Raw genomic sequence first — 14,057 nt, 5'->3', positions numbered from 1 at the left:
GCATGCCAAGGGAAAGGCTTATATATTATATAGTTTAACAGTCTCATGAGATTTGGCTACAATAGAGTTTCAGCAGACTCTTGTGAGATTTGGTTATTAGGGAAGGGAGTTTTACATTGTTTGAGCTTTACCATCTGTCCCAGTCATGTAGGTGGCTATGTGATTTACTCTCAAAATAGAGGAGGGGAGGGGCCTGGACATTGGGTCCTTCCACAAGGCATTACACTAAATTTCTGGATCTAGTACACTAAAAAATGTAAACCTAGGAAGTTAGCTCCTTTTTTATAGAAGAAATAAAGATCTGCAAAAGCTGATTTTTCATTGTATAATATTTTATATACTGTGTGGATCTGCAGAGCATCTGCTAAATAAAAGCAGACATGCACTGTATTTATCCCTGTCCTGCATCCTTGATCCCTCCCACCCCACTTGCAACAATCTACTGCCTAATACTGAGTATTGAGGCTATGATTCCAAATCATCCCAGGCAATCCAGTAAACACAGTTAGTGTAATGCACTGGTATAACGTGTGAACTTAAAACAAATCCTTTTCAATCTTCATCAAAGCTTTGCCATAGAAGAAAACTGGCAGTCAAATTCTCATTCTTTTCACAAGGAAAATACGCTTGTAATACAAGTCCTTCAGGAAATCCTAATGCCACTAACCTTTCTACAGCTTCTTTTTCCTGAGGTGTATTTCAGCTGACCGCTTCCCACATCTGTAATTCCTCCATTTCCTTCATCAATCAATCCTCCTCTTTGACAACCAGCTTCTTGAACTGGTTCATTTAATATCTGAATAAAATGCTCCTGGTGTTGACTAATTTGCTGCAATCACTGAGGATTCTCTCCATCAAACTATCGTAGCAATGCTGGGAGCAGGGAAGGATTCTATTGAATGATTTGTCTCATCTGTTGGAACTGAGGCTGTTGTCATAAAAATTCAAGCAGATGTCTTCTAGAACCTGTTGCAGTTGTTGTGGTTGTAATTGCTGCAGCCACTTGCTGAAGATTGAGGAGCACCTGTAATACTGCTTAAGGGGGCCCACCACGCTTAGGGGGACCTACCACAGCCTGCCTTTATCTCCAGGAATTCTCATCAAAAGGTACTCCTCTGCTCTGCCAGGAGGATTGTGGAAACTGTCTTTTGGGGTACAATTATTTGCTCTTGTTCACCACCCATTGACATCTTATATACCTTATTCTCCTAAGACTGACCTCTCATAAGTGTATTTGTTGCATCTTCAAAAAGGTTTGATGGAGAAGAATGTCCTGATGTACAATCAGTTAAGGTTGGGCTGGTAGCCACTGGTGTCTCTACAGGCTTTTCTGCAAGTTTCTCTTGTTTTGTAGTGCTCACAGATGCAGGTTAAGAAAATATTGTCCTGGAAACTGGTGTGATGGGAGTAGGTATGTAGGTAGTAGCAGAAGCAGGGGCAGCGAGTGGGGCCTGAGCCTCTGCTGCTCCTGAGGAGGGAAGGAATTGCAGCAGTGGTGGCAGAATTGGATTGCTGAGTTGGAGCTGGTGTGGGTGTTGTCACTGCTTTGGGCTTAGTCACCATAACCACTACAAAGTTCTCCTCCTCAATTTCATATTCTTCCAGAGCAGTATCATCACTAAGGATTTTGCCTGCATAAATTAATTTTTGGCCTGCTACCAGAAAGGCATCTTTGCCTTTTTCAGATTCAATCATCTTCAGTGCTTTCACCATCTCCTTGGGGTCGATGCCATCTTGAAGGTCTGCTGCTGTAGGGTCTTCAAGGTGGCTTGCATCCTGCTGCCGCCCTGGGTGCCGGCCTCTGGGCGGAGTCTATGGAGAAAGAAGGTGGGGGCGGGGGGTTGTTGCATTCACCCAGCGGATTGCCCTCGCCCCTAGTCCTAGCCCCTGGACCGCGCCACGGTTGCGATGGCTGCGGCCTTTTTCGCTTTTGCTCTGGCTGCCTGCGCCTAGCGCCAGCCGCTGGGTGTGCAGAGGGGCGCGGGCTCAGGGGTGGATGAGCTGAGAACACGCGAGCTCGCCACCGGGTGGTCGCAGCCATCGTCGTGACTCGCCCAGGCGCGTGCCCTCCCCCACCCCGATTATATATTTTTAAAGATTTTTTCAACACAACAACAACAACAAAAAGGAGTGTCTCACAGAGACTGAGACTGACCGTAGCCAGCAAAGTCTAGATTCTTTTATCTGGCCTTTACAGAAAAACACTTGCCAACCCCGGGTCTGCCCTCACCAACTAAAAGAGATCAACTTGAGAAGAATATTCACAGGTTAATCGAACTTATACAGACTGCAAAATTCCCTTTGGGAAAAAAGGGCGATCTCACATGCTCAGGTCATTACTTCCTGGTGTCAAGTCCTCTGAAAGGTCCCCCAAATATCTCTGAAGTTACTTAAAGTTGTTCACATTGGGAATGAAGGAAGTTGGATATTATTCTATGAAGTTTCCATTGTGATCACCGGGAGAGATGACCATCTGCCAGGAAATTCCCAACTAACACATTTTTGCCTTTTGGTCCCCCGACCTCTGCCCTTAGATATCAAGCACGGAATTCACAGCAAATTACAGTTTTAGTGGGAACATTTGTACTTATTGTGAGTGACCCAAATGCCCTCTATTTAGGGAGTATCTCACAGATTGTAGAGAAGCTGAAACAGCAGGGCATGTATCCTGGACTTCAAAGACAGGAGGTAGGTAGCTCTGGAATTGATTAGTTATACCACCAAAATTCATGCCATGCTGACTTCCTCAAAGGAAAGCTTCTGGAATCCTCAAGTCTATGATTCTCTGTGTGGGTGTTTCTCTCTCTGACTTTCAAATAGATATACCAGGTCAGTGCGAAATGTCTCGTTTCCTGATTTTGGGTTTGAGCATCTCCAATTAATGAAAGTGAGGGGGACACTATTGTATCATAGTCATTTGAGGGGAGTGCTCTTTTCTGGCAATGATTCCCTCCAACCCCCTTTGAGAGTCATTGTCATGATTTGCAAGAAGTACTTGTAGAGCTATTATTGGGTGTACCGGAATTAGAGAACATTGGGTGCAATACAATAATTAGATGAACATGCCTACAAGTTGTTATAATGGCTGGTAATTGTTAGTTTAATCAACTTAACTACATGTTTGAGGTCATATAGCCAATGTACCCTCCAATGAATATGAAGGACTCATCAAATATTGTTCTCTTGGCTCTACCCTGGTCACCTCAGTTGTGCTTAGTATTCCTTTACTGTGTATTTCTTCTCTCACATTTTCTCATTATACTCTGAGAATAAACTTCTAGGAGTGCTTTGTTTCCCCCTGCTGCCAGAATTTTCCAGAAAAGTACTGGTTGCCTTCTCAAGAGTGTTATGCTGCAGAGATCTATCCTGTGGGGCTGTCTGTGAGTCCAGAGATGTAGTTAATTGCAGACTTCACAAGCCTTGTGTGGTTTGTATTTTTATCTTCATTTTATAGATAAGGACTTGAGGTGAAACTGGAAGGTTAGGAACTTGCTCAAGTAAAACAATATTTTGTGAAGCCAGGATCAAACTTTATGTCTAAAGTCATTTTTCACTCCTTTAAACTTTCAGAACTTACTAGGACCAATAGTGGTATGGGCTGAAAACAGATTGGTAAATGATAACACCATGTTGTTTTAAGGGATACCAGGTCATTTTAAAGTTTTTTTTGATTGTTTGTTTTGTGACTGATTTCATGGGTGGGCTCTTCCCTCAGTGAGTTTCTTAGGTGCAGAGGCTGAATCTGATTTATGCAGTTCTTGCTTAAGTCTACAATATTATGAAACATCAAACAAATAAATCAGTACTGTGAAAATGGAGGTCTCTAATTGAAGTGATACCAAAGTCATTTTTTTAACTTTTTTTATTGTATAATATAACATATATTCAAAGCAAAGAAATCAAAAAAACAATAGTTTTCAAGGCACTCTTCAACAACTAGTTACAGGACAGATCCCAGAGTTTGTCATGGGCTACCATATCATCCTCCAGATTTTTCCTTCTAGTTGTTCCAGAATATAGGAGGCTAGAAGGAAAAAATGTTTTTTTATCATAACAATCAACTTTTTTTGTGTGTGAAAAATAACATATATACAAAAAAGCAGTAAAATTCAAAGCACAGTGCAACAATTAGTTGTAGAACAGATTTCAGAGTTTGGTATAGGTTATAATTCCACAACTTTAGGTTTTTACTTCTAGCTACTCTAAGATACTGAAGACCAAAAGAGATATCAATTTAATGATTTAGTAGTCATATTCATTTGTTAAACCCCACCTTCTCTGTATAAAGGGTTAATATATAAAAGAATCTTCAATCTCCCTGCTGTGGCCATTTGTCACTGTGTGACTACAGCAGTTAAGCCAGATGTATAAATACATTCTTTCTTGGAGAATTGGCTCTTCTCCCAGAAGGAAATGCATTTGATAAGGTTGTTTAACTTGAGACTCAACCCTAAACTTCCCTGGGGTTGAGTACTGGAGGACAGTCATGTAGCACATTTTGGTAATTAGCTACTTTTTCCCAAGATGGTATTTAAGCCCCTGGATATGAAATAGAAAATGGAATCTCATCTGAGAAAGATACTTAGCTCAGAACTTTCCTAGTTGGACCCAGAATGCTGTCTCCGGGATTCCCCAGCATTTTGCTTTGGGTGTTGGTGCTGTCCCATCCAGTATGTAATTATTTCTTAATTCTGATTATCTTTTACTTTCTTTTTAATAAAACTGTTATAATACTATTGGAGTTTGTGTTAATCACGTATCCAAACTTCAAAATTAAGTGGCCACAAATATTATATTGCCTTTTGTGCTACAGTCCACCATAACCTTTGATCTTTCTATCCCACTCTTTAGGGGTATTTGGGCTATGGTCATTCTAACTTCTTCATGTTGGAAGGGTCTGTCAATAATATGGGGTAGGGAGATGGAACTAGCTGATGTTCTGGTGAGGCTGGGCCCTCTAGGTTTCAGGAGTTATCTGGTCCAGGAACCCATCTGGAGGTTGTTGGTTTCTGAGAAGTTACCTTAGTGCATGGAACCTTTGTAGAATCTTATATGTTTCCCTAGGTGTTCTTTGGGATTGGTTGGAATGGTTTTGGATGGGGTTTGGCAAGTTATGACTTGCCAAAGCAATGTAGCAAAGATAGCAATGTCTAACTGAAGTTTGCTTAAAAGTGACCTCCAGAGTAGCCTCTCAACTCTATTTGGATTCTCTCAGCTACTGATACTTTATTAGTTATACTTCTTCTCCCCCTTTTAGTCAGGATGGAATTGTTGATCCATGGTGCCAAGGCCAGCATCATCCCTGGGAGTCATCTCCCATGCCTGCCAGGGAGACTTTCACCCCTGGATGTCATGTCCCATGTACTGGGGAGGGCAATGATTTCACTTGTAGAGTTGAGCTTAGAGAGAATCAAGCTATATTTGAGCAAAAAGAGGTCCTTCAGAAGTACCTCTTAGGCATACCTATAGATAGGCTAAAACTTCTCTGCTACCTACATAAGCTTCACAAGAATAAGCCTCAAGATCAAGGGCATGGCCTATTGATTTGGGGGTCCCTATAGTTTGACACAGTATCAGGGGATTTCCTGATAGTAAAGTTTAGTAGTTCCATAATCTTTCTCCCATCCCTCAAGGGATTTTGGCAATGCTTTTTGATTATCTGCTTAATATATTCTAGGATGTATCCAGGCATTACATTAAGCTGTACAGGATTAAAGGATGTCTTTCTTATTCCAGGCTCCCTGTGTTTCAGTTGTTCAAATGAGCTATCTAGACAGGTTGAGTTAGATTATGTGCTACAGAAAATTTATGTTCTGAACAAAATAAACCTTTCTTCCTTTGGTCTCAAAGAGTAGGTGTGGTTCTAAAATATCGACAATGTCTTCCTTACCCCTCCCTGTGTTCTGAATTACCTTAATCCTAACCTGATCAGCTTCATTCTTATCTCTAAATACCAGGTTATAGATATATAAAGCAGCCTCTCAAAATCCAGAAATAATAGTTACCACTCTGGACTAAATGTGTCTGCTATAAGCTTATAACCAGGCCCCTGTTTTCTTATAAGCATTTTCTAAAGGCGATCATACAATAATCATTCTTTCATTTCTGACTGATTTTGTCTCACCAATTGTCCCACAGGTTCATTCACATTGTTGCATGCCTCATGACTTCATTCCTTTTGGTAGCAGCACAGTATTCCATCATATGTATATACCATCATTCGTCAATGTACTCTCAGTCAGTGAATCCTTCAGCCACCTGCATTCATTAGGCATGATGTATAATGCCCAAAGTCCACAGTCCATCAACACTCTCAATTTTAGATAATTTCATTGTGCCCAAGAGAAAGATAACCAATAAACACACCCTCACCAAATAGAAAATCCAAACCTCTCCTTAACTCTTGTCCCTCCCCCCATTATTTACCCCTGCTTTTGTTATGGTACTGCAGATATTTTCCTCTTAAACATAGCCCATAACAAGCACTAGCAGTTTCCCACTGTACCCTGGACTTAAACACTCTTTGTACATGAATCATACCTTTGAAGTAGTTCTTATAAGGACTAATTTATATTTCTAATGTTAATCAGTGGTCTATAGACACGGGTCTATACAACCCATTTCAATCTTGTTCACTTTCAATATAGTTAAAGACCCACTAGAGAACTGCCTTCACTTCTATTTATTCCCTTACTTGAGTTTAACTTCATTAGCCAACCATTCACCCATTTCTAACTTCTCTGTATCTCTAAATCATCTATAATCTGTATTATAAACCCCTGATTTTACCTTTACCATGGTCATAAAAGTGGAATCATACAGTATCTATCCTTTTGTGTCTGGCTTATTTCAGTCAGCATTATGTTCTCAAGGTTCATCCATCTTGTCAAGTGCTTCAGGATATCATTTTATCTTAATACTGCATAATATTCCACTGTATGCACACACCACATTTTGTTAATCCACTCATCTGTTGATGGGCATTTGTATTGTTTCTATCTTTTGGCAATTGGGAGTGATGCTGCTATGAACATCGATGTGCAAATGTCTATTTGTGTCATTGCTTTCAGCTCTTCTGGGTATATAGCAAGTAATGCTATTGCTGGGTTATCGGGCAACTTGATATTTAGTTTCCTAAGGAACTGCCAAACTGTCTTCCATAGCAGCTGTATCATTTATACATTCCCACCAGCAGTACATAAATGTCCCAGTTTCTCCACATCCTCTCCAACATTTGTAGTTTCCTATTTGTTTACCAAAGCCATTTTACTCAACTTATTTTTATTCTATAGTATGAGTTGAAAATGAGAGCACACCTATTCAGTAACTCCTAGAACATTTCCTCCACCAGCTCCAGACATAAATATGGAGTGTTGATAAACAGCCTGTATTTGGAGACATGTGAGACTCTTTCTGGGGTGTCTCACTCCCAATCTGAGAAACAGACACTTCACCTTTACCCTGGTTTTTATTGTCCATTCTACCATTTGAGTTCCAGGTTAACTCCCAGTCCAATCATCTTAGCTTTTTCTCTCTTGTAACATGTAGCTTGCAACTTCATTGGAAATTTTGTGTCTGAGAAAAACAAAACAGCTTTACTTAATGTATAGATTTTGAGAAATTATTGCATTAAAAGATGCCAGTCTGACATTTAGGCATGTCATGTGGCTTAATTTAATACAGTGTGTGAGGTTTAGTAAGAGTTCTTAGTCTTGAGACATTACTAGTTAGCACAGCTTGAGCTTTGCTATAATGTTCTCTTTGGATTTGTTAGCATGAGGCTACCATATTAGTGAAATGACATTGTAGCTCTTTGTTTTGTTTTTAGAGGTTGCAGTGATATTCTAGTAGTAATAGTTAAAGCATTTTAATAGGTAACAAAGAATGCCACTCATAATATCAACTAAAACACATGTATGTAAATCATCCAAATAAACTTAAGAAATGCAAAAACATTTATGAAAAAAAATTACTGACAAACATGACATTTGAATAAATGGAAAGAACATATTCTGTTTTGGACTACTATGTATCAGTTAGCTATTGCTGTGTAAAAGACTACCCTAAAATCATAGTGGCTTAAAATAACCAGAGCTCATGATTCAGTTCAATGACACTTGAGCAGGACTCAGCTGTATGATTGCTGCTTTGTCTGGATTTCCTCTTTTGTCTGCAATCACTTCTGGGTTGGTTGGGTGGCTCTGTTCTGTGGTTGGCTGGGATACCTGGACTCTTGCATTTGCTTGCCCAGGCCTGTTCTTGTGAATTTCCTATTTAAAGAAGAGTGGCCCCCCAAATCAAAGCTGCCTTGATATTCTTTAATTCCTTCAAGCAGCTTCTTTATATTTCACACATCTTAATAGCTTTTCTTGATCTACAGCTCAGTTTGATAACAGGTATTTCATGTTGCTCACAGCAGAATCTTATTGTTTTCTAGTTTTTGTAATTGGTATTCTTCAGCAACTAAGTTTCTAAGATTTCCAGACCTGCTTGGGCAATTGAACATTAATAAGCCCAAATATACCATAGTAGCTACCACAAGAAAAATGTTAAGATATTTTTACTCTGTGGTTCATACTAAAAAAGATCCTCGGACTAAGATACTTCAATTCAGATTTCCTTGGCTTTTGTCTCCATTTGAGAAAAAGACATCTGTCATCCTAGTCCATAGCTTTACTACTAGGGAGGAATGAGGGAGCTTTTGTATATAGCTTATCCCATTTTTGGAGGATAAAGAGAAAAAGGAATCAGATGTTGTATTAGTTAGGATTCTCTAGAGAAACAGAATCAACAGGGAACACTTACAAATAAAAAATTTATAAAAGTGTCTCACGTGACCACAGGAATGCAGAGTCCAAAATCCACAGGGCAGGCTGCGAATCCGACGACTCCTATAGATGGCCTGGATGAACTCCACAGGAGAGGCTCACTAGCCAAAGCAGGAATGGAACCTGTCTCCTCTGAGTCCTCCTTAAAAGGCTTCCCATGATTAGGTTTAGCATCACTAATTGCAGAAGACAGTCCCCTTTGACTGATTGCAAATGGAATTAGCTGTGGATGCAGCTGATGTGATCATGACCTAATCCTATGAAATGTCCTCATTGCAACAGACAGGCCAGTGCTTGCCCAATCAGATAAACAGGTAACACAACTTGGCCAAGTTGACACATGAACCTAACCATGACAGTCCAACCCTTGTCAACTTGGCACCTATATATATATCACCTTAAACCATACTTAATTTCCAAATGAAAACAAATAAGCACACATTTTTTTCTTTTACCTGACAATACTCAACTGTCCTGCATATAACTGGAAACACATTAAATCTCTCCAGAATAGGGTGCAAATCCTTGGGCAACATTCATTCTTAAACTTGATATCTTACAACTTAAATAGTATAACATGAACAAAACAGCATTACAGTCCTCCTTTCTGTAACTGATCACGTGGTCGAAGTTCATATTTATCACTACCTTCTTCCACTACCCGTTCCATGTTCCCTTTACCCTCAGCAAGCACTTCAGCTGGCCGTGGTTCTTTGCCTGGTGGGGTGACCCAAACCTTCATTCCTGAAGTTTCAGAGCCATTAGTAGTCCTGCCTGGATTGTGTTGTTTCAGTTTTCCATTGATTTTAATCACAGGGCATGGTAGTACTAATAGACACCCTAGGGGATCTCCTATATTCTAAGAAAACTCTTCTTTACCTCCATTATGTAGTTGCAGTCCTATTTCCTTCTGATAGTCAGGGTCAATTACCCCAGACAATAATGTAATCCCCTTCTTGGCTTGTTGATCCAGAGGCATAAGTAGCCCAAAGTGACCAGGTGGCAATCTTAACTTCCAGTTCAGTGGTATCACTGTTGTTTCTCCTGGAGGAAGCACACCCCATTTTGGAACTAAAACCTGCAGACCAGCAGAACTCAGGGTAGCAGGGACAGGAAGCAAAAATTTTCCTAGTAGATCACTAGAGGTAATAGTGAGTGGTACCACACCCATTTCCATCCCTTGGTTCCTGGACCCATGGATCCTGGCTATGGGAGAAACAGCACCATACAGCGGACGCTGATTCAGAGCATACAGAGCTTCCTGGAGAACATTACCCCAGCCTTTCAAGGTTTTACCACCTAGTTGGCACTGTAATTGAGTTTTCAAAAGGCCATTCCACCGTTCTATCAATCCAGCTGCTTCTGGATGATGGGGAACATGGTAAGACCAGAGAATTCCATGAGCACGTGCCCATTCCCGCACTTCGTTTGCTGTGAAGTATGTTCCTTGATCCGAAGCAATGCTATGTGGAATACCATGATGATGGATAAGGCATTCTGTAAATCCATGGATGGTAGTTTTGGCAGAAGCATTGCGTGCAGGGAAAGTAAACCCATATCTGGAGGATGTGTCTATTCCAGTTAGAACAAATCGCTGCCCCTACCATGAAGGGAGTGGTCCAATGTAATCAACCTGCCACCATGTACCTGGCTGGTCACCTCGGGGAATGGTGCCATATCGGGGCCTGAGTGTGGGTCTCTGCTACTGGCAGATTGGGCACTCAGCAGTGGCTGTAGCCAGGTCAGCCTTGGTGAGTGGAAGTCCATGTTTCTGAGCCCATGCATTACCTCCATCCATACCACCATGACCACTTTGTTCATGAGCCCATTGGGCAATGACAGGAGTTGCTGGGGAAAGAGGCTGACTGGGATCCACAGAACGGGTCATCTTATCCACTTGATTATTAAAATATTCCTCTGCTGAAGTCACCCTCTGGTGTGCATTCACATGGGACACAAATATCTTCATGTTTTTAGCCCACTCAGAAAGGTCTATCCACATACTTCTTCCCCAGACATCTTTGTCATCAATTTTCTAATTATGGTCTTTCCAAGTCCTTAACCATCCAGCCAAACCATTAGCAACAGCCCATGAGTCAATATACAAACACACCTCTGGCCAGTTTTCCTTCCAAGCAAAATGAACAACCAAGTGCACTGCTCGAAGTTCTGCCCACTGGGAGGATTTCCCCTCACCACTGTCCTTCAAGGACACCCCAGAAAGGGGTTGTAATGCTGCAACTGTCCACTTTCGGGTGGTACCTGCATATCGTGCTGAACCATCTGTAAACCAGGCCCGAGTTTTCTCTTCCTCAGTCAATTCACTGTAAGGAACTCCCCAAGAGGCCATAGCTCTGGTCTTGGAAAGAGAAGGTAATGTGGCAGCAGGAGTGGAAACCATGAGCATTTGTGCCACTTCTTCATGTAACTTACTTGTGCCTCCAGGACCTGCTCTGGCTCTATCTTGTATATACCATTTCCATTTTACAATAGAGTGCTGCTGTGCACGCCCAACTTTATGGCTTGGTGGGTCAGACAACACCCAACTCATGATAGGCAACTCAGGTGTCATGGTAACTTGGTGGCCCATGGTTAAGCGTTCAGTCTCTACTAAGGCCCAGTAGCAGGCCAAAAGCTGTTTCTCAAAAGGAGAGTAGTTATCTGCAGCAGATGGTAAAGCTTTGCTCCAAAATCCTAAGGGTCTGTGTTATGATTCTCCTATAGGGGCCTGCCAAAGGCTCCAGACAGCATCTCTATTTGCCACTGACACTTCCAGCACCATTGGATCTGCTGGATCACACGGCCCAAGTGGCAGAGCAGCTTGTATAGCAGCCTGGACCTGTTGCAGAGCCTCCTCTTGTTCAGGTCCCCACTCAAAATTAGTAGCTTTTCTGGTCACTCGATAAATGGGCCGGAGTAGCACAGCCAAATGAGGAATATGTTGTCACCAAAATCCAAAAAGACCAACTAGGCGTTGTGCCTCTTTTTTGGTTGTGGGAGGGGCCAGATGCAGCAACTTATCCTTCACCTTAGAAGGGATATCTTGACATGCCCCACACCACTGGACACCTAGAAATTTTATTGAGGTGGAAGGCCCCTGTATTTTTGTTGGATTTATCTCCCATCCTCTGACATGCAAATGCCTTACCAGTAAATCTAGAGTAGTTGCTGCTTCTTGCTCACTAGGTCCAATCCACATGATATCATCGATATAATGGACCAGTGTGATGTCTTGTGGGAGGCAGAAATGATCAAGGTCTCTGCGAACAAGATATGACATAGGGCTGGAGAGTTGATATACTCCTGAGGTAGGACAGTGAAAGTATATTGCTGACCTTGCCAGCTGAAAGCAAACTGTTTCTGGTGGTCCTTACTAATAGCTATTGACAAAAAAAGCATTTGCCAGATCAATAGCTGCATACCAGGTACCAGGGGATGTATTGATTTGCTCAAACAATGATACTACATCTGGAACAGCAGCTGCAATTGGAGTTACCACCTGACTGAGTTTATGATAATCGACTGTCATTCTCCAAGACCCATCTGTTTTCTGCACAGGCCAAATAGGAGAATTGAACGGGGATGTGGTGGGAATCACCACCCCTGCATCTTTCAAGTCCTTAAGAGTGGCAGTAATCTCTGCAATCCCTCCAGGAATACGGTATTGCTTCTGATCTTTCAAGTCCTTAAGAGTGGCAGTAATCTCTGCAATCCCTCCAGGAATACGGTATTGCTTCTGATTTACTATTTTGCTTGGTAGGGGCAGTTCTAGTGGCTTCCACTTGGCCTTTCCCATCATAATAGCCCTCACTGCATGAGTTAGAGAACCAACATGGGGATTCTGCCAGTTGCTCAGTATGTCTATGCCAATTATACATTCCGGAACTGGGGAAATAACTACAGGATGGGTCCGGGGGCCCATTGGATCCACTGTGAGATGAACCTGAGCTAAAATGCCATTGATCACCTGGCCCCCATAAGCCCCCACTCTGACTGGTGGTCCAGAGTGACGTTTTGGGTCCCCTGGAATTAATGTCACTTCTGAACCAGTGTCTAATAATCCCAGAAATATCTGATCATTTCCTTTTCCCCAATGCACAGTTACCCTGGTAAAAGGTCGTCAGTCTCCTTGGGGAAGACTTAGAGGAATATTAACAGTATAAATTTGTGGCAGTGTAGCAGGTTTCTCCCCCATAGGAACCTGGCCTCCCCTTCATTCAAGGGGCTCTGTGTCTGTAAACTCTTTCAAGTCTGGAAACTGATTAAGGGGCCTTGAATCTGTGTTTTTATAATTCAGGTTAGACTTCTGTTCCCTTGACCTAGAACTCTTTTGTTTATACAGCTCCAACAAGAATTTAGTAGACTGCCCTTCTATTGTATTTCTAGGTACCCCATGATTTACTAGCCAATGCCACAAATCTCTACATGTCATATAATTTTGATGCCTCCTTTGAGTTTGCTGTCTATTATAATAGCCGTGTCTACCCTGTCTTTGGTGATTAAGTGCTGCCACCTGGCTTCTGCCGACTCGGGATCCTGTCATCCCCATTGTGTTTAAGGATTCCAGCTCAGTGACAGCAGTTCTAACAGCAATATCTGACCTACAGAGAAGTGCAACCACAGAGCTCTTTAGGGATGATGGTGCTAGTCTCACAAATTTATTTCTCACTGTTCTGGTAAAAGGTGCATCCTCTGGACATTCCTGGGTTGTAAGAGCAAGCTTTGCATGATAAATCCACTCTAACATTCCAATCTCTCTAAGCCTCTGGATCCCCTCATCTACATTATACCAGGGCAGTTCTGGCATTTCAACCTCAGGTAATGTTGGCCTCCTTTTGATCCATGTTTCAACCAACCACCCAACCAAGCTGTTAACACCTTTTCTAACTGCTCAAGCTATAACATTGAATGCAGAATCTCTGCTTAGTGGGCCCATATCAATAAATTCAGCCTGCTCCAGCCTTATATTCCTCCCACCAGTATCCCACACTCTTAACATCCATTACCACACGTATTCCCCTGATTTCTGTCTATATAAATTGGAAAACCCACACAGCTCTTTTGGAGTATAACAGACCTCCTCATGTGTGATACTTTGTACCTCACCTTTAGGGGCCTGTTGGGACTTTAGTCTAGTTATACGTCTAGAAGAAATGAGGGGTGTGGGGGGTGGGTCAGGAAAAGAATTAGAAATATCTTACAAGCCATTTGCTTCAGGACCTTCATTTG

At 41.8% G+C, this 14,057-nt stretch overlaps 1 pseudogene; it reads right to left on the bottom strand.

The window, feature by feature from the left end:
• Positions 1–536: 536 nt before the first annotated feature.
• Positions 537–1,775, bottom strand: LOC143684723 (UV excision repair protein RAD23 homolog B pseudogene; annotated as a pseudogene).
• Between the last annotated feature and the right edge of the window lie 12,282 nt (positions 1,776–14,057).

The sequence above is a fragment of the Tamandua tetradactyla genome, chromosome 1 (genome assembly GCF_023851605.1).
Source record: "Tamandua tetradactyla isolate mTamTet1 chromosome 1, mTamTet1.pri, whole genome shotgun sequence".
Lineage (NCBI taxonomy): Eukaryota > Metazoa > Chordata > Mammalia > Pilosa > Myrmecophagidae > Tamandua > Tamandua tetradactyla.
The sequence above is the reverse complement of the archived record's forward strand: the minus strand, read 5'-3'. Positions and strand labels throughout refer to the sequence as shown.